The following is a 21,227-nucleotide window of genomic DNA, read 5'->3' as shown; positions in this document are numbered from 1 at the left end:
CCAGCCCTTTCATCCTTCCTCTGTATCTTTTCTCATAACAAGGCATTCACTTTTCAGGCTTCCATTAGCCCCTCTGTAAATATGATCGTCAAATTTAACTTCAGTTTTGAAATCAGTCCCGAGTGCCACTTCCAAACGTTCAATTATTTGCTGAAGTTTTCCATCTAAATGTTCCCACCGGCATGGTAAACTCAACACATGCCAAACTAAACTCACCTTTCATCCTTTACCCCAATCAAAAAAGAAATAAGCTTTCCAGGCTGTGTTCCTTATGTGTGTTATGACATCTCCATCATCTCAAGCCCCATACCCTCGTCATCATCTTTCCCTTTTTTGAGCTTTTTCAATGTTGGGTCATTCATATTTCCTTTACCAACCTCTGCCACCACCCTAATTCAAACAATCGTTATTCATCATCTGGATTACTGTAATAGCCTCTTAACTACTTTCGATGCCTCTAGTCTTCTACATCTCTAATTTGTTTTACAGATCCCTACAAAGTGATCTTCCTAAAGCACTACTCTGATTATCTTACTCATCTGTCTCAAAAACATCCCATCTCCTGATACACAAGATCCAAAATTTAAGCTTCCTTAATTTGAACCTAGAGTTCCCCACAATCTAACATAGACAGATCACATCTATCACCTTCACTTCACCTGGCCCAGGTGTTTCGGCCAGACTGAACTGCTTGCCGTTCACCATATATCAGCACTTCCAGGTATGTGCCATTGTTCTTCGGGTTCACTCAACCTGGAGAGCAGTGTCCATTTCCACAGGTTCAAATCCTTTGCTCAAATTCCATCTCCTCCTAGGAGTTATCCCTGATATCCAGCTGAAAGCAAGGTTATATCACTCTGCTCTCATTTTATTTATTCCTTTCCTGACCCTAATCATTTTCTTGTTTTTTTTCAACTTTTATTTTAGATTCAGTGGGTACATGTGCAGGTTTTCTACCTGGACATATTAAGTGATGTTGAGGTTTGGGGTACAAATGATCCCATTACCCAGGTACTGCACACAGTACTCGCTAGTTAGTTTTTCAACCTTTTGCCTATCTTGCCCTCCCCCTTCTCATAGTCACCAGTTTCTGTTGTTGCCATATTTGCGTCCATGGGTACCCAATGTTTAGCTCCTTCTTATAAGGGAAAATATGTGTATTTGGTTTCCTGTTCCTGCATTAATTCACTTAGGATAATGGCCTCCAGCTGCAACCATGTTGCTGCAAAGGACATATTTCATTTTTGTGGCTGCATAGTATTCCATGGTGTATATGCACCACATTTTCCTTATTACATCATTGATTGGCATCTAGGTTGATTTAATGACTTTGCTATTGTGAATAGTGTAGTGATGAACATATAAGTGCATGTGTCTTTTTGGTATAAATAATTGTTTTGTTTTGGATATATACTCAGTAATGGGATTGCTAGGTCAAATGGTTGTTCTGTTTTAAGTTATTTGAGAAATCTCCAAACTGCTTTTCACAGTGGCTGAACTAATTTACATTCCCACCAACAATGTATAAGCATTCCCTTTTCTCCACTGCCTCACCAGAATCTATTGTTTTTAGATCATTGTTTGAGATAGATCTTGCTCTGTCACCCAGGCTGAGTGCAGTGGCATGAATGTGGCTCACTGCAGCCTTGACCTCCTGGACTCAAGCAACTTTCCTGTCTCAGCCTCTTGTGTAGCTTGGACTATAGGTATGTGCCACCACACCTGGCTGTTTTTTTGGTCAATTTTTATCTTTTTTGGAAAGATGAAGTCTCATCATGTTACCCAGGTTGGTTTTGAACTTCTGGACTCAAGTGACCCTCCTGCCTCTGCCTCCCAAAGTGCTGGGTTTAAAGGCATGAGCCACTGCACCTGGCCTTGACTTTTCAATAATAACCATTCTGACTGGTATGAAATAATATCTCATTGCGATTTTGATTTGTGTTCCTCTGATGATTAGTGATGTACAGCATTTTTTCATATGTTTGTTAGCCACTTGTATGTCTTCTTTTGAGAAGTGTCTGTTCATGTCATTTGCCCATTTTCTGATGATGTTATTTGTTTTTATGCTTGTTGAATTGTTTTAAGTTCCTTATAGATTCAGGATGTTAGACTTTTGTCAGATGCATAGTTTGCAAGTCTTTTCTCTCATTCTTTAGGTTGTCTATTCTGTTAATAGTTTCTTTTGACATGCAGAAGTTCTTTTGTTTAATTGGGTAAATTGTTTAATTGGCCAAGCATGTGGTCAACCTTGCAGTATGTTCTGTGTGCAGATAAGAGAAATAAGTATTCACTTATTTCTCTTTTCAATTTTTGTTTTCACTGGAATTACTTTTGAGGACTTAGACAAAAATTCCTTCCCAAGGCCAATGTCCAGGATGGTGTTTCCTAGGTTTGCTTCTAGGATTCTCATAGTTTGAGGTCTTACATTTAAATCTTTAATCCATCATATGTTGATTTTTGTAGATGGTGAAAAGTAAGGGTCCAATTTTATTCTTCTGTATATGCCTAGCCAGCTATTCCAGCACCATTTACTGAGAGTGTTTTAAAAAATGGGAGTCCTTTTCTTACTGTCTATTTTTGTCAACAACAGATTGATGTAGGTGTGTGGCTTTATTTCCAGGTTCTCTCTTCTGTTTCATTGGTCTATGTGTCTGTTTTTGTACCAGTATTATGCTGTTTTGATTACTGTAGCTTTATAGCATAGTTTGACGTAGAGTAATGTGATGCCTCTGGCTTTGTTCTTTTTGCTTAGGCTTGCTTTGGCTATTCAGTCTCTTTTCTGGTTGCATATGAATTTTAGGATAGTTTTTTTCTAGTTCCATAAAAAACAACATCAGTAGTTTGATAGGAATAGCACTGCATCTGTATATCACTTTAGGTAGAATGTCCATTTTAATGATACTGATTCTTCCAATTCATGAACATGGAATGTTTTTCCATTTGTTTGTGTCATCTATGATTCATTTCGGCGGTGTTACAGATATTTTATCTCCTTGGTTAGTTACATTTCTCGGTATTTTATTTTTTATGTGGCTATTGTAAATGAGATTGCATTCTTCATTGGGCTTTCATCTTGAATGTTATTGATGTATAGAAATGCTACTGGTTTTTGCACATGGATTTTGTATCCTGAAACTTTATTGATGTCATTTATTAGTTCCTGGAGGCTTTTGGCAGAGTCTATAGGGTTTTCTAGGCATAGGATTATATCATCCATGAGGAGAGATAGTTTGACTTTTTCTTTTTCTTATTTGGATGCCTTTTATTTCTTTCTCTTGCCTGATAGCTCTGGCTAGTACTTCCAGTACTATGTTGAATAGGAGTGGTCAAGTGGGCTTCCTTGTCTTGTTCCAGTTCTCAAGGGGAATGCTTCCAGTTTTTGCCCATTCAGTACGATGTTGGCTGTGGGTTTGTCATTGATGACTCTTATTATTGTGACGTATGTTTCTTCAATGCCTCATTTCTTTGAGGGTTTTTATCATGAAGGGATGCTGGATTTTATTGAGAGTATTTTCCATGTCTATTGAGATGATCATATGGTTTTCGTTTTTAATTCTGTTTATTTAGTGAATCACACTTATTGATTTACGTATATTGAACTGACCTTGCATACCAGGAATAAAGCCTACTTGATCATGGTAAATTAACTTCTTGGTATGCTGTTGAATTCAGTTTGCTAGTATTTTGTTGAGGATATCTGCATCTGTGTTCATCAGGGATATTGTAGTTTTCTTTTTCTGTTATGTCTTTTCCAGGTTTTGGTATCAGGGTGATGTTAGCTTTATAGAATTAGGGTGGAGTACCTCCTCATCGATTTTTTTGGAATAGTTGCAGTAGAATTGGTACCAGCTTTTCTTTCTATGTCTGGTAGAATTAGGCTATGAATCCATCTGGTCCAAGACTTTTCATTGGTACAGGCTTTTAATACTGATTCAATTTTGGAACTCCATATTAATCTGTTCAATGTTTTAATTTATTCCTGATTCAATCTTGGGAGGGTATGTGTTTCCAGGAATGTATTGATTTCTTCTAGATTTTTTAGTCTATGTGCTTAGAGATGTTCATATTACTCTCTGAGAATCTTTAATATGTCCATGGGATCAGTTGTAATAATCACCTTTGTATTTCTAGTTGTGCTTATTTGGATCATCTCTCCCTTTTTCTTTGTTAATCTAGCTATTGGTCTAGTGGTTTTGTTTATTTTTACAAAAAAAAACAACTTTTGTTTTCATTAATTTTCCTTGCTACCTTTGGGGTTAGTTTGTTCTTGTTTTTCTAGTTTCTCTAGGTGTGATGTTAGATTGTTAATTTGAGACTTTTCTAGCTCTTTGAAGTAGGCATTTAGTGCTATAAACTTTCCTCTTAACTGCTTTTGCTGCATCCTAGAGATTTTGGTATGTTATATCTCTGTTTTTATTTATTTCAAATATTTTTTTAAATTTCTATCTTAATTACACTGTTTACACAAAAGCCATTCAGGAGCAAGTTGTTTAATTTCCAGATAATTGTATAGCTTTGAGAGATATTCTTGGTATTGGTTTCCATTTTTATTCCACTGTGGTCCAAGAGTAGAGTTGGTGTGATTTTTTTTTTAAATTTATTGAGAGTGCTTTATGGCCAAGCATGTGGTCAACCTTGCAGTATGTTCTGTGTGCAGATGAGAGAAATAAGTATTCTGTGGTTGATGGGTGGAATATGCTGCAGGTATCTATTAACGTCCAACTGGTCAATGTCAAGGTTAGAATTTCTTTGTTAGTTTTTTGTCTCAATAATCTGTCTAATGCTGTCAGCAGGGTGTTGAAGTCTCCCACTATTATTGTGTGGCTATCTAAGTCTTTTTGTAAGTCTAGAAGTTTTTTATTTTCTATTTTTTATTTCAATAGTTTTGGGGAAACAGGTGGTGTTTGGTTGCATGAATAAGTTCTTTAGTGGTGATTTCTGAGATTTTGATGCACCCATCACCCACACAGTGTATACTGTATCCAGTGTGTAGTCTTTTATCCCTTACCCCCTCCCAACCTTTCCCCAGAGTCCCCAAAGTTCACGGTGTCATTCTTATGCCTTTGCATCCTCAGAGCTTAGCTCCCAATTATGAATGAGAACATATAATGTTTGGTTTTCCATTCCTGAGTTACTTCACTTAAAATAATAGTCTCTAATTCCATCCATCTTGCTGTGAATGCCATTATTTTGTTTCTTTTTTATGGCTGAGTAGTATTCCATGGTGTGTGTGTGTGTGTGTATATACATATCACATTTTCTTTATCCATGCTTTGATTGATGGGCATTAGGGCTGGTTCCATATTTTTGCAATTGTAAATGTGCTGCTATAAACATGCATGTGCAAGTATCTTTTTCATATAATGACTTTTTTCCCTCTGGGTAGATAGATACCTAGTAGTGGGATTGCTGGATCAAATGGTAGATCTTCTTTTAGTTCTTTAAGGAATCTCCACACCGTTTTCCATAGCAGTTATACTAGTTTACTTTGCCACCAACAGTGTAAAAGTGTTTCCTTTTCACCACACCCACACCAACATCTACTATTTTTTTATTTTTTGATTATGGCCATTCTTGCAGGAGTGAGGTGGTATCACATTATAGCTTTGATTTGCATTTCCCTTATAATTAGTGATGTTGAGAATTTTTCCATATGCTTCTTAGCCATTTGTATATCTTCTTTTGAGAATTGTCTATTCATGTTCTTAGCCCACTTTTTGGTAGGATCGTTTTTTTTTTCTTGCTAATTTATTTGATTTCTTTGTAGATTATGGAAATTAGTCCCTTGTTGGACGTATAGATTGTGAAGATTTTTCTCCCACTCTTTGGGTTGTCTGTTAACTCTGCTTTATGGCCAGCTTTTGCTGTGCAGGAGCTTTGGTCCCATCTATTTATCTTTGTTTTTGTTGCATTTGCTATTGTGTTCTTGGTCATGAAGTCTTTACCTAAGCCAATGTCTAGAAGGGTTTTTCTGATGTTATCTTCTAGAATTTTTATGGTTTCAGGTCTTAGACTTAAGTCTTTGATCCAGCTTGAGTTGATTATTGTATAAGGTGAGAGATGAGGACCAGTTTTATTCTTCTATATGTGGCTTGCCAACTATCCAAGCATCATTTGTTGAACAGGTGTCCTTTCCCCACTTTATGTTTTCATTTGCTTTGTCAAAGATTAGTTGGCTGTAAGTGTTTGGCTTTATTTCTGGGTTCTCTATTCTGTTCCATTGGTCTATGTGCCTATTTTTATACCAGTAACATGCTGTTTTGGTGACTATGGCCTTATAGTAAGTAGACTTTGAAGTCTGGTAATGTGATGCCTCCAGATTTTTTTCTTTTTGTTTTGTCTTGCTGTGGCTACGCAGGATCTTTTTTGTTCCATATAAATTTTAGGATCTTTTTTTCTAGTTCCATGAAGAAGGATGGTGGTATTTTGATGGGAATTGTATTTAATTTGTAGATTTCTTTTGGCAGTATGGTCCTTTTCACAATATTAATTCTACCCATCCATGAGCATGAGATGTGTTTCCATTTGTTTGTGTTGTCTATGATTTCTTTCAGCAGTGTTTTGTGATATTCCTTCTAGAGGTCTTTCACTTCCTTGGTTAGGTATATTCCTAAGCTTTTTTGTTTTTGTTTTTTTTTTGGTGGGTTTTTTTTTTTTTTGCAGCTATCATAAAAGGGGTTGAGTTCTTGATTTGATTCTCAGCTTGGTTGTTATTGGGGTATAGCAGAACTACTGTTTTGTGTACATTAATTTTGTATTCTAAAACTTTACTGAATTCATTTACCAGTTCTAGAAGCTTTATGGATGAGTCTTTAGTGTTTTCTAGGTATATAAACATATCATCAGCAAACAGCGACAGTTTGACTTCCTCTTTACTGATTTGGATGCCCTTTATTTCATTCTCTTGTCTGATTGCTCCGGCTAAGACTTCCAGTAATATGTTGAACAGAAGTGGTGAAAGTGAGCATCCTTGTCTTGTTCCAGTTCTCAGGGGGAATGCTTTCAACTTTTCCCTGTTCAGTATAATGTTGGCTGTGGGTTTGTCATAGATAGCTTTTATTACCTTAAGGTATGTCCCTGCTATGGTGATTTTGCTGAGGGTTTTAATAATAAAGGGATGCTGGATTTTGTCAGATTCTTTTTCTGCATCTATTGAGATGATCATGTGATTTTTGTCTTTAATTCTGTTTATGTGGTGTATCATATTTAATGACTTGCAGATGTTAAACTATCCTTGCATCACTGGCATGAAACCCACTTGATCATGGTGGATTGTCTTTCTGATATGCTGTTGGATTCAGTTAGCTAGTATTTTGCTGAGGATTTTTGCATCTCTGTTCTTCAGAGATATTGGTCTGTAGTTTTCTGTTTTGTTATGTCCTTCCTTGGTTTTCTCTATCCTGTGGAATGGTGTCAATAGGATTGGTAGTAATTCTTCTTTGAATGTCTGATAGAATTTAACCGTGAATCCATCTGGTCCTGGACTTCTTTTCTTGGCAATTTTTCAATTATTATTTCAATCTTTCTGCTTGTTATTGGTCTGTTCTGAGTTTCTACATCTTCCTAGTTTAATCTTGGAGGGTTGTATGTTACCAGGAACTTATCCATCTCCTCTAGGTTTTCTAGTTTATGCACGTAAAGATGTTCATAGTACCCTTGAATAATCTTTTGTATTTTGGTGGTATCAGTAGTAATATCTCTTCTTTCATTTTCAATTGCATTTATTCGGATCTTCTTTTCTTTTCTTGGTTCATCTCACTAATTATCTACCAATTTTATTTATCTTTTCAAAGAACCACGTTTTTGTATTTTTGAAAAATAAATCTGAGTGCTCCAATGTTGGGTACATATATGTTTGGAATAGTTACATATTCTCGTTGAACTTAACCATTTATCATTATGGGCCCCTGATCTCACTGTCATTTTTTACTGTAGTTCTTTAAAGTCTGTTTTATCTGATATAAGAATAGACCCTTGGTATTTTTTATTTTCTTTTTGCATGATAGAGCTTTCCTCAACCCTTACTTTGAGCCTGTGGGTGTCAGTAGGTGTCAGTACTTGTGAGATGGCTCTCCTCAAGACAGCAGATGGATGGGTCTTGTTTTTTTAGCCAACTTGCCACTATGTGACTTTTGAGTTGAGTGTTTAGACCATTTACCTCCAAGGTTAATGTTGATATGTGAGGTTTTGATCTTGTCATAAAGTTATTAGCTGATTGCTTTGTTGTTTTGATTGTGTGGTTGCTTTATAGGGTCTGCAAGCTATGCACTAAGTGTGTTTATGTGGTAGCAGATTTCTTTTCTTTTTATGTTTAGAACTCCTTTAGGGATCTCTTGTTAGACTAGTCTAGTGGTAACAAATTCCTTTAGTGCTTGCTTGTCTGAATACGCTTTTATTTCTCCCGTGCTTATGAAGCTTAGTTCGGCAGGGTATAAAATTCTTGATTGGAATTTCTTTTCTTTACAATGCTAAAAATAGGCCTCCCATCTCTCCTGACTTGCAATGTTTCTGTTGAGAAGTCAACTGTTATCCTGCTGGAGTTCCTTTTGTGTGTGATCTGACCTTTATCTCTACATGCCTTTCAGATTTTTTTCTTTAGCATTAACCTGGTGACTATATGCCTTAGTGATGTTCATTTTGTGTTGTATTTCATAAGTCTTCTCTGGATTTCTGCATCTCTATCAAGATTAGGGAAATTTTCTTCAATTATTTTCTCAAATATGTTTTTGAGGTTATTTGCTTTTTTCTCCTTCTCTCTCAAAGATTTTGTTTAAAAATTTTTTCTCTGTATTTTTGTCTGGCTGAGTTAGTTCAAAAGACTGGCCTTCAAGGTCTGAAATTCTTTCTTCTGCATAGTCGTGTCTATTGATAAAGCTTTAAATTGTATTTCAAAATTCCTTGAGTTTTTCTATTCCAGAAGCTCTGATTGATTTTTCACAAGATTGATCTGATTGATGTTTATCTCTTCTTTCTTTCCTGGATTGCTTTGGAAGTTTCTTTGTGTTGATTTTCAACCTTGTCTCGGATCTCATTGAGCTTTCTTGCAATTTATGCTTTGAATCTTTTATCCATCATTTCTGAGTTTCCATTTGGTCTGGGACCATTGCTGGAGACATAGATAGTGTGATTCTTTGGTGGTGTTACTACATTCAGAGTTTTCATGATGCCTGAATTCTTGCACTGGCTTCTTCTCATCTGCAGATGCTGGTACTTCTAATTTTTTAAATTATTTTTATGCAGGTAGGATTTTTTTCTTTTTCTTTCTTTCCCTACTGTATTATTTTTTTTTCCTTCCTTTTCCTTTTCCCCCCTCCTAAAGGGTGTGACTGTAGAGGATGCTAGGTAGTGTCTTTTGGCTTTACTTCTATAGCCCTATGTATTTCTTTTGGTAGGTTTTATATTGGGCTATGCCATTTAACCTATAAGACAATATATGGCACTTATAGACATAAGCCTGCTATGGCCAATATGGCTGGGGATATACTTTATTCTTGTTTTCTGACAGAAGATCTCTGCTGCTTCTGGGCTGATTCATGGAATGTACAGTGGTCTGAGCCCCTGCTCAACCCCAGGGAGGGCAGGAGCCACAAAAGACAGGGTCAGACTGGGAAGGTCCACCTACATCAGGTCTCCTGATGGCAGGCACAAGCACCAGCACTGAGGGAGAATCCAGTGGGTGGCCACCAAGTGCCTAGAAGTGTACCTATGCATGGAGCTGAGAAACCTCCTCAGCACCAAAGTCTCTGCGTGGTGATGAGGGCAACCTAAACTCCATGAGAGTAGGTGATCCAGATGCCTGGAGATCTGCCTGGGCATGGAGCACAGACAGCCCCTGCACAAAGATCTCTGCACTGGAGGGTTGGAGCGACTCAGGCTGCTGATGCAGTCAAGCAGGTGTTTCAAATGCCTGGAGATCTGCCTGGATGTGGAGCACAGAGGGACACCCCACCCCATACCAAGATCTTCACACAGGAAGGGTAGGGTGGGTCAGGCTGCTGATCTAGGTGAGGGGGTGCTTCAAATGCCTGGAGATCTGCCTGGGCATGGGGCAGAGAAAGCCCCGCTGCACCATGATCCACGCCCAGGAAGGGTAGAGTGGCTCAGGCTGCTGGTCCAAGCAAGTGGGTGCTCTAAATGCCTGGAGATCTGCCTGAGGGTGAGGTGGAGAGGGGCCCATGCACCATGATCTTAGGGGAGCAGGCTGGGGCACCTAGCAATGTCACATGCAGACTGGTTCCATGTTGCCAAACTGGCCCTGGCTGCAAGTTGCACCACCCAGGAGAAACTGCAGCTCTAGTAGCTCTCTTCCCACCCCCAGCTTGCTATGGGAGAAGAGGATAACTCCAGCACCTACTGCTGAAGCACCTTCCACAGTTCTGGCTGTGGAGGCTCCTATCCTGCTCAAGAGCAGGTTGTCCAATCTCTGGCCTGAGACTAAAATGCCTGCATGGCCATGATGCTAGGTCACCAAAGAATGACTGACTTGTTATGCTCCTAGATTAAAAACGGCATCCTGCTCTCAGTCCCGGTCTGGAAAAATGCCTGCAGCTTTTCCCAGTGTCTTTCTCTCACAGCATCTCCAAGCCTCTCTCCAAGTTAGTTCCAGAGCTTGGAAGAAACAAAAGTACACCCCGCCCCCGCCACTGCCACCACCCCTTAGCCTGGGTTACTTGGATCCCCAGCAGAAAGGTGAGTCAGCAGAGGCTCTTTTCCTCTACGGAGGCTTCACCCACTTTTATCAGCCAGTCACTTTTGTTTTGGGCGCTGTTTGCCAGTGTTCTCCTTCCTGGGATCTGGGATGTCTTTCATGATCCAGTGGATTCTCATTTTCCGTCTTGAATTAAAGCTCACGTGGTTGATCTTTATGTACTATCTTGCTATTTCCAAGCGGCTAAGGCATGCTAAAAGCCTCTAACCCACCATCTTGGGAGGAAAAATACTCAACTTTGTATGAAAGTTGCATGGAAATATCTCATCCCCTTTAGGAGACTAAAAGCCCTTGAAAGCAAAACCTGTATCTGTTTGTGACACACAACACTTGAGCACATTAGTGCTTAATATGTACTGAATGAGCACATATTAATGCATGCATGGATTCATATACTTGTATGAATATCATGCCTTGCTCACTAAACATATGGTCATTCATGGAGACAAAAACATAAATAAATCATCGTATAAATCAATCACTTAACCATACATTTACAATGTGCTCATGGTAAGAGCTGTGCATTTGTAATTGCATGCCCATGTGTACTCATGCTTGAAAAAAAAGAAAAATGAACCCTTTGAACAAATGGGCAATGACTTTCTCTCTCTGAGTACTTCAAGTCATCCTAACGTAGGCACCTGTATGAAAGAAAATGAAAACCCTGGTGTTGCTCTGAAAATGCCAGGTCAGATGAAAGAGCTGCTGGGACTGGAAGAAATCCATATGCATTGGCTACATATAAGGACTGGGGCCAAGACAGGCTGCCACTGATGGGGTAAAGTAACCCAAGCTAAGGATGTGCTTAGAGGGAAGAGAAGTAAACTACAGACAACCCCAGGGTGGCTCTAAATGGCAAACATCCTCCCAAATATACAGCAAACAACATTGACATGGCTGACGTGTAGAGGTTGTGTGTGTGTGTGTGTGTGTATTCAGGGTGGAGAGGAATACGAGAATGAGTGAATGAATGAATTCAGGGCACCCTGATAAATTCCCCCAGGGATAAAATCCAAAGCATCTGCTTCTAAGAGATAAACAGAAAGCTCTGCTCCTCAGAGGCATGGCCAGTGGCTGAACACAGAGCTAATCTCCTCTGCACTGGGTCCCAGGCACAGCGGCAAATGTGTGTCAAAAAAAAAAAAAAAAAAAAAAAAAAATGGAGGTAGAAAAGAGAATCTCACTAAAGGCAGTAATGTGAATTCAAATACTCTTTGCAGTTTGGATGAAAGCAACCAAAATTGATGTTGTTTCAAAAAGACTAGAGGCACCAGAGCAGAGAAATAGATTAATTTTGGCTGTGGAGATGACGAGGACTACCTGGCTAACAGGGTGGGGCCTGGCCAGCTGCCAATGAGCACGAAAATGCTGTGCGTTTTCCAAGCACTATGTGCTCCTCCGTGGGCTTTCCCATTTGTTGTGTCGTTTGATCTTCCAAGCACCAAGGTGAGCAAGCAATACAGGGGTTGTTACTCCCCTTCCTTGGAATTTAGCTGATGCCCAATATCCCCCCAGCCTGGAATCCATCTCCTTTATGACCAATCCATGACTTCAGGGCAATGCTTCTCAAGCTTTAATGTAAACATCACCTGGAGTATGCACATACTGAAATTCAGATTCCAACTCCACAAGTGTGGGATAGGGCCTGGGATTCTGCCTTCTAACATGTTCCCAAATGAGCCCCTTGCTGTAGGTGTGGAATCATATAGCTTTGGACACCATATCCATGAGCACTGGGTTTCCATGAAAGTCAGGTTATAAGCTTTTCATTTGGCCAGACATTTTTTAAGCTACTAAAATCCTAGGCCAGATGTCACAAGTAGATCCCAGTTAGGACTGAGTTGTCTTTAGCTCCCAGATGCATAATCACCTGCAGGAGACACCTTCTCAATCCCAACTTAGGACCCTGGAAAAGTCCCAGCCATTCTCTAGATTTCCATTTCTCCATTTGTACAAAATCAAAGCACATCATCTCCTAGGCCTCACATGAAGAAGCCCAGAGAGGATTTCTTGTTTGGATTTATTTGGCTATGATAAAGCCCCCCAAAAGGTCCTGGAACACTGAGACTCCATAGAGAGCACATTTCCATCAACACACAAGGAAAACGTGAAGAACCTCAACATACTCCATCACCATCTTCATCCCCCACCCAGGGTGAAAGAACAGGCACGTTATCACCATCCAGTCTTTCCTGGGAATGACAGAACGCCAAAGGAGGATCTTACTCGGCATCCCAGAGCAAGGTCAAGATCAATCCGAATGCCCTGATTTGTGACCCTACACAATAGCATTAAGAGTACAGAGAAAGTCCACTCCAGACCCTGTTTGCCTGGGTGCCACCAGCGGGGGCTGCAGAACAGCAAAGCTTTGCTGCCTGATTCTTCTTCTGGAAGCTTCATCCCAGAGGGGCACCACTAGATGCCAGCCGGAGCTCTCCTGTATGAGGTGTCTGTCAACCCCTGCTGGGAGGTGTCTCCCAGTCAGGAGGCACGGGGATCAGGGGCCTAGTTGAGGAGGCGGTCTGTCCCTTAGCAGAGCTCGAGTGCTGTGCTAGGAGGTCAGCTCAAAACCACAATAAGATATATTCTTATGCCAGTTAGAATGGCGATCATTAAAAAGTCAGGAAACAACAGATGCTGGAGAGGATGTGGAGAAATAGGAATGCTTTTACACTTTTGGTGGGAAAGTAAATTAGTACAACCATTGTGGAAGACAGTGTGGTGATTCCTCAAGGATCTAGAACCAGAAATACCAATTGACCCAGCAATCCCATTACTGGGTATATACTCAAAGGATTATAAATCATTCTACTATAAAGATACATGCACACGTATGTTTACTGCAGCACTATTCACAATAGCAAAGACTTGGAACCAACCCAAATGCCCATCAATGATAGACTGGATAAAGAAAATGTAGTGCATATACACCATGGAATACTATGCAGCCATACAAAATGATGAGTTCATGTCTTTTGCAGGGACATGGGTGAAGATAGAAACCATCATTCTCAGCAAACTAACACAGGAACAGAAAACCAAACACCGCATATTCTCACTCATAAATGGGAGTTGAACAATGAGAACACATGGACACAAGGAGAGGGACATCACACACCAGAGCCTGTCAGCCAATGGGGGACTAGGGGAGGAACAGCATTAGGAGAAATACCTAATGTAGATGATGGGTTGATGGGTGCAGCAAACCACCATGGCACATGTGTACATGTATAACAAACCTGCACGTTCTACACATTTATCCCAGAACTTAAGTGTAGTTTTTAAAGAAAGAAAAGAGTACAGAGGAAAGACCAGTTCCCAAGTAGTCCCCTCACTGACCAAGCACAATGCCTGCGTTCCATATTAAAGCATAGTCCATTAAGTCCTTTTCAGCCTCAGAAATGTATTTCTACAACTATAAACATTCCTGGGAGGACTGTTTAATACCTCTGAACGTTAATCATTTAACAAGATCGAAGGAATTTATTTATTAGATTTCTTGTGACAACTAGCTGACACAAAGGCACTCCTAGAACAGAGTGAGGGAAGGGCACAAGAGGTAAGAGAGGACCCCTAAAAGCACCCACGAGAAGTCACCAAAGACTACAATTGCCTGCTTCTCAGCTTTGCGTAAAGTCAGACCTGTTTCTACGTTTCCACCAATACCACCCTGAGTCTCTGGATGGTCTTCAGAACTCACAAAGATGCCCTGTCCCGACACAGCCTTTCTTCTACCCTGCCCCACCCATGCTAAGGCTGAGCTATGCTTGTTCCAGCTGTGCAGGAGACTCCGTGCTGTTTCACAGGACGTGGCTTGCGGACAAGGAGATGCAGTTCCCTGATGCAGCGGCTCAGCACTGCATAGGCACCCCCTCATGCAGCCTGTTCTCAGTGGGGCCCACTGAGAAGACGACAAAGAATGAGAACTCCAGCATCCTGATTCCCCACTCCAGGGCCCGCCGCCTTGGCCTCAGAGCCAGCACCAGACACCCTTCAGAGACTGCAAACCTCCAGGAAAAATTAAATCCTCACAAAACACCCTTTAATTTTATCCACTTGCCTTAATGAAGGTTCTGGTATTAATGACCTCGGAGGCTTTTTGTCTGACAGTTCTGCTGGTAACTAAACCCTGTGCTATTTCCCCCGCCCAACAGCCTGAAATCTCAAGCGTTGCCTCTAATCTTATTTTCTATTTCTGGGCTATATTGCATTAGCACCTTTTTATTTCTCCTGGCATGTTTGACAGTGAGTTCAGGCTAGTGAGAATCATCTCTTTGTGCTGGCAAATAGGGATTGCATCGGCTGTTTGAGAATAATGACTTATAGTTAAAATTACCCCCAGGATGTCATAATTACGTGGTTGCAGCTTTCTTCTTTGACAAGTTGGAGAGGCGGAGTTCAGGTGGCCTACGGGAAGTTGCTTGGGGTGGAGGAGAAAGATGGATAAACAAATGTGTACCCAGAGCCCCCCAGGAAGCTTGAGGACCTAGAACAGAGCCTGAAGCTACGGCATGCTGTGAGCAGGCAGGAAAGAGCTATTCAGCCCCATCTGCCCACCTCCTGTGCACACACGCACACACACGCACACACACGTTCCTTCTGCCCATCCAGAGTTAAAATGAAAGGGCCACAGCACTAGCTTCACTGATGGTGGCATGATTTTCAGGATCCCCCAGACTCCCCATAACCATGAACATCACACCCTATGGGGTTTACTGCAGTATCTGAAATTTATAAATGAAACATCCCTTTGACCTAACTCATTAAACAAAAGGTCTCTGCTAAAGTCAAGCATTATTTGGGAAGGGTTTCATCATTAACATTAGCAGTAGGTTAGGTTAACTCATGGTATTCTGCGACCGATGTTTTCATCCTGGCTTTTAGGAGTGAAATAAACATTCTTTTCCATGAACCACATGGCAGAAGACAGTGGGCACATGGTGCTGTGGATGAAACTCTGCCCACTCAGCTCCCACCCCACCCCAGGGACTTCCAATGGGGGAGGCTGCTGGGATTCTGGCTTGACAGCCATGCTGTCTAAGCTTGTAGCAGGGCATGTCGGGGAGAGCTATGGAATTGATGAGTTTTGATATCCAGAGACTAGGAAAGGCAAATGTTGAAACGATGATTCCTGTGAAGGTAGGAAGAGGTCAAAGGGGAAGGCCCTGCCACCTGACAGGATGATGAAGGTCGTGGGCCAAGGGGGAAATGGTGAAGGGTCAGGAAACAACTAGACATAGGACCAGAGATGAGAGAAGCACACCCTAGGAAGGGACAAATCACACCAAGGGGCTGGGACAGCCTAGTGGTTGTGAACGTGGCCTTTGGCTCCATCGCCCGAGTGATGGAATGAGGCGGCATCAACCCGAGTGTCCGCGGGCAGATTACTTAACTTCTCTGTGACTCAGTTGCATCATTTCTAAAATGAGAAGGATAACATTACCTAAATGTGTTAGTATAGGTGAAGTGCTGAAAACACTGAGGCCCCTGGCTTGCCCTTAATAAGCATATGATATTAATATTATTTTCATGTAGCTATTATTGTTAAAACTGCTCCCCCAGATTCCTGATTTTTATCTTGCTTTTCTCCCTTGGAAGTCTCCGAAATGCTGCATCAGCCCCTGAGGAAGGGAGACAGGGGAATATTCCAAGGGTGATATGGAAGCTGAATTGGTTGAATACCAAGGAGCCACAGTGAGGCATGAGTGAGGGGATCCCAGGTATTTATCCGTCAGGAAGGTGAACAGGAGCCATGAGGAGCACTAGGAAGTGAGGTGGGGGCACATGGGAAAGAGGATTTTTTAAGCACAATTTCTAATCTGTTTAATTACTGCTGTTGGGCCAAGGCACAAGTGGGGAGGAACCTTATAGCCCATATTTTTGTTGTCGTTGTTTTTGTCTCCATTACAGAGACCTTGAGACTTCCCTCAGGTTTTGAAACAAAATTACATTATTTTCCTGCAGCAGGGCAGACAAAGCATGCAGGAATGAGGGTGCATTACAGCCTCCCAGGATTGCCAATTGAGGGTCCCGCAGACACAAGTGTGCATCAGGCCCTTTTTGCAAATGACACTAATTAATATGGGGATTAATGAACAAGCAAATGCACTTTGGCTCCTTGATTAAAATCCTAAATGCTCTCCCAGATACTCCCATATTTCCACATGGGCTTTGGCAGCCGCTTGCGCTGGGACAGCTGTCTGATAAAAGACACACCTCACATGGTCCACAGTCTCCGTGCCAGTTCTGTCATTCCAGCTAACCTGTCACCTAAGGGCCTGACCCATGTTTCAGCTGGTCTCAGATCATGGAGGGTGCAGCTACAATCAGCACAGAGGAAAGAGGCAAAGAGGTGGTATGATCTCATGCAAGGATCCGGAAAACACAATTGTAAGGCCAGCTTTATCTTCTACTAATCAGTGTACCTAAACTGAATGTCCTCCACTGTTATAATAATAATGACACTGCCCCATGCACCTTACAAGTAATGGGGAAGAACTGTGGCAACGGGTGCTGAAGAGCCTTTAAACCCCAAAGCATTGCACAGATGTGATTATTGGGATGGTACTCGGAGACACAGAAGGAGGGGAAAATCCATCCTGCAGTGCCACGGAGCCCAGTGGAAGCGGAAAGTCTCGGGCTAACGTGGAGGTCAGGTGAACACTAATTTATCTAGTGACAGCTGTACAACTGTGGACTAGAGACAGTCCCAGAACAGGCCAGACCAGCCCTTTTTCCTGACGATGAAGATGTTGTCCCCACAGAGACCTTCCTAAGCTCGCCCTTCCCTGATGCTGCCCTGAGGACCCCAGTCCACAGGGAGCTCTGCCCCCACCTCATTGCAAGTGGTCAGTTTTCTTTCTTCTGTGTAGATATCTTGTTACCTCTCATGTGCAGTAAGATCTCTGAGCCTCTGTCTGCTGTATGCTGTTCATTTCTTCGTGTCAGAATGCCCCTGTGACACCAAGCCCATGGCCCGGTGCATATACTAGGCTAAAACGCAGATATTAGCCAATTGCCTGAGCTGTTCTCCCTCATTCTCGCAGCACCTGGTTATGCAAGGATGCCCTGGCTTCTCCGTTTCCTATGATCTGCTTTGCTATAGCTCCTTGCCTGCAGAACCTCGTTGAAAGCTTGACCCAATCCCCTTACCAAGATGCCTCTGCTCCATCACTACAAAGGCTGGGCTGGGGGCAGGAGGATGGGCAACGGCTCTACACAGGCACAGAGGTGCTCTTCTCTTGAAGAGAAGTGAGCCCTTTCCCCTACCCATCCACACCCTCCGGAGAAACAACTAGGACAAAGCCTTGCAGTATGGACATATGAGGAAGTGGTCATTGAAAGATGCAGCCTCAGGTCAGCAGACCAAGGTCATCATCTCTTTATCATTAGGGATCATTCTCTTCATCTCTCTGAGTCTTAACTTCCTCATCTATAAAATGAAGGGCCTGAGCCAAGTGATCCCTGCAGTTCCTCCCACCTCTAAGATCCCTTGACTCACCAAGGAAGATGGGAGGGCAGCCAGGAATGACATGAACTTGGGTTAAACCGAGTCTGTCCCTACATGTTGGGGCTTTATTTCTGCAGAATTCTCCATCCCAGTCCCTTCCCAAACCATGGGCAAAAACAGCTCAGGTAGTAATGAAGGTGTGGCTATAGCTGAGCAATTGGATTTAAATCCCACAGAGCCTTGGTGCTGGGAAGAGGGGCTGCCCTGGCCAGTCTATCAAAAGACCATTCCAACCAACCGATGTCTTATACATTGGTTTACACACATGCCCTTTATTGTGTCAATTACCCATCAATAACACTCTTGAAATCTGAAAAAGTATGACTTATGAAATTGTGCTAAGAGAACATCTGCTTATTACTTATTTCCCATCCCATTTTTTTTGAGACGGAGTCTCGTTGTCACGCAGGCTTGAGTGAAGTGGTATGATCTCGGTTCACTGCAAACTCCACCACCTGGGTTCAAGCAATTCTCCTCCCTCAACCTCCCAAGTAGCTGGGATTACAGGTGCCCACCACCACTCCTGGCTAATTTTTACATTTTTAATAGAAACTGGTTTCACCATATTGGCCAGGCTGGTCTCGAACTCCTGACCTCAGGTGATCTGCTCTCCTCGGCTTCCCAAAGTGCTAGGATTATAGGCGTGGGCCATCGCACCTGGCCTTCCCCATCATTTTTGCAATATCACTTTGCTATTTGTATACAGGCCAGAGGAAGAAGAGGATTGTGTAGAAGGCGTTATCTACACTCCCATTCTCTTGCTTCGTTATGGCTGTGAAATAAATTACATGATACTCTGAAAAAAGAGGGTCAACCCCTTTTAGGGTTGGCAGCTGGTGTTTAAATAGTGATTTTGCATCTTTCAAGCTGTGTGATTTGGGACAGGTAACAATTGCCCTGATCCTCAGTTTACTCATTTGTTAGTTATTTGTTTATTCATTTGTTAAACTCATTTGTTAGATGACATTTATACCCTATCAGATATGATCGTGGTGAAGATTAAGTGATACACTTGGCCCCCAGCATATTGTAAGTGCTCAGTAAATGGTAGTATAGGTATAAAAGTAGAAGCCAGAATTGCATGTGGAAGTTAGACCGGGGCCAACTTAAGTTTTACCCTCCTTCTGAGTTCTAGCCTGTTATTGTGAAAACTTTTAGGTCACTTTGTTTTAAATGGAATAAATCTTAGAAATTATCCTTCAGGATCAAAATGATCACAGGTGACATATTGGGGTCCAGCATTAGCTAGGCTGGCTCCAAATCTGATATTCCCAGGCTTCTTTGGGTTGCTTTTTTTTTCCCCCATAATACAACCTCTTGCTCCATTTTTTCTAAAGTAGGACCTTACACTCTATGCTCCCTGGCCTTCCACAGCATGCTGCCTCCCAGGCCCCAGCTCCAGGCTGTGACCCCTCTATTCCAGGAAAATACAAACAGTCTGCTCTCTTGGCATCTTAAAGTTGTGTCATAACACTCTTGAGATGGCAATTTCTTTTCTGTTGTTCTGTTGAATACATTTTTAAAGAAGATTCCCTCGGCTGCTGGCTCCTTGCTTTTCTTTCTGGTTAGATGCAATAACTACAATCTTGCACGTACTTACAAGTCAATTTTCCTTTAATGATGATTTTACCTGCTCTGAAGCTTATCAGAAGGAGGGTTCACGCACCTCAGGTCTTGGCTTGAAGATTTCAGTGGGCCGCAGCAGGTGTTCTATAGGCAGTTGCACCTGTTTTGAATGTCATCAATGTAATGCTAATATGCAGAGCGATTTGTGATGCAAGAAGCCAGAACCAACAGTGAAAGAACTGTGTTTAGGATTATAAATCACTTCCCCATCAGCTGCTGAGCTTCCTCTGGGATTCAGCTGAAGAGGTTCTGCAGGCAGTGGGACCCCGTGGCATTCCCGCTACTAACTTCTGTTCTCTGAGAGAGGGGTTGAGAGGGAGCTTGTTAAATCTGGGCAAGAAGGAAATAGAGGTGGTTAACGTGGAATAGAGACCATAGGTGGAAGGAGGGAGGAAGGGAAGGAGAGCACATATGAGGCATAAGGCCCCAAAGAAACTTGCTGAGATCTGCTTTAGCAATGGCTGATAGCATTTGCAGAGGTTTGAATGGAGAGTTACAGAAGGGCTGCTCTACATCTTCCCAGGAAGAAAGGCTCCATTAGGGTTCATTAGAAACCAAAGTCTATAATCCTCATCTCAAGCAAGGCTCCACTTCAAAGTGCTGCTCTTGTGACTTTGTATTAGCCTATTTCCATTAGCAAAACAGGAGGGGTAAAAGTTCAGGATGCAGAATGAATCGGTGATAGTCTGGTTAGTTCAGAAGCTGAACTTCTTGACTTCTGTGGTCCTCCTAAAATGCAATCAGGGCATGGCTGCCTCAGTGAACAAATCTGTAAAATGGATCCAATCAATTTAATGAGGGGCCAGGCCTGGAGAGTTTCTCTCTAATGAGAGCTTTGCTGTTTATTAGGACCAAGCTCACCTCCTCTCTTTTCCTGAGGAAGAATGTGGCTGGATACAGCATAAAACAATACACAAGCACAGGACATAGCTCTCAAACAACCACTCTTTATGTCACTTAAGTTGCATGCTCACCACAAATTCAAAATAAGTTTGGAATTAGGCTGGAATACTTTAGGCCCAAGCATGTAATTCACCCTAGGTTTGGCAGTGCTGGTAACCCAGAATTTTTTGGAAAGTTGTCAGAGAAGATTTGGGTTTGGTGTGACAGAGACAACAAGCTGAAGAGGGCAGGTAGAGAAGCTACCTTATGTCTAAGCTGCTCCTATGCAAGAGTTAAACGATGGTTGCTGTAGTCCGTCAGCTTCCTGGCATAAACAAGGTGGGGCTATCTGCTACATGCAAGATGCCTGTCAACATTCTGCCCCCGCAAGAGCTTCTGTAGCCATTAAGAGCTAAATAAAAGCATGAGGTGGCATATCTCAAATGCAAGACATTGGTGCTTGAGTGCTGCAAGATTTGCAGAGAAGAACTTTTAGTCGGG

General features: G+C 41.9%; 1 long non-coding RNA gene across 2 annotated transcripts in view; it reads right to left on the bottom strand.

Annotated features, from left to right (window-relative positions):
* The window catches only part of LOC129048829 (uncharacterized), a 43,013-nt gene that overhangs the window by 19,383 nt on the left and 2,403 nt on the right, over window positions 1-21,227 (bottom strand). For both annotated transcript variants that reach the window (XR_008511510.1, XR_008511512.1), the window contains exon 3: window positions 19,849-20,174. This is a non-coding gene — a long non-coding RNA (uncharacterized LOC129048829). The remainder of the gene's footprint in view (window positions 1-19,848; window positions 20,175-21,227) is intronic.

This window comes from Pongo abelii, chromosome 9 (assembly GCF_028885655.2).
Source record: "Pongo abelii isolate AG06213 chromosome 9, NHGRI_mPonAbe1-v2.0_pri, whole genome shotgun sequence".
In the NCBI taxonomy this organism is placed as follows: Eukaryota; Metazoa; Chordata; class Mammalia; order Primates; family Hominidae; genus Pongo; species Pongo abelii.
The sequence above is the reverse complement of the archived record's forward strand: the minus strand, read 5'-3'. Positions and strand labels throughout refer to the sequence as shown.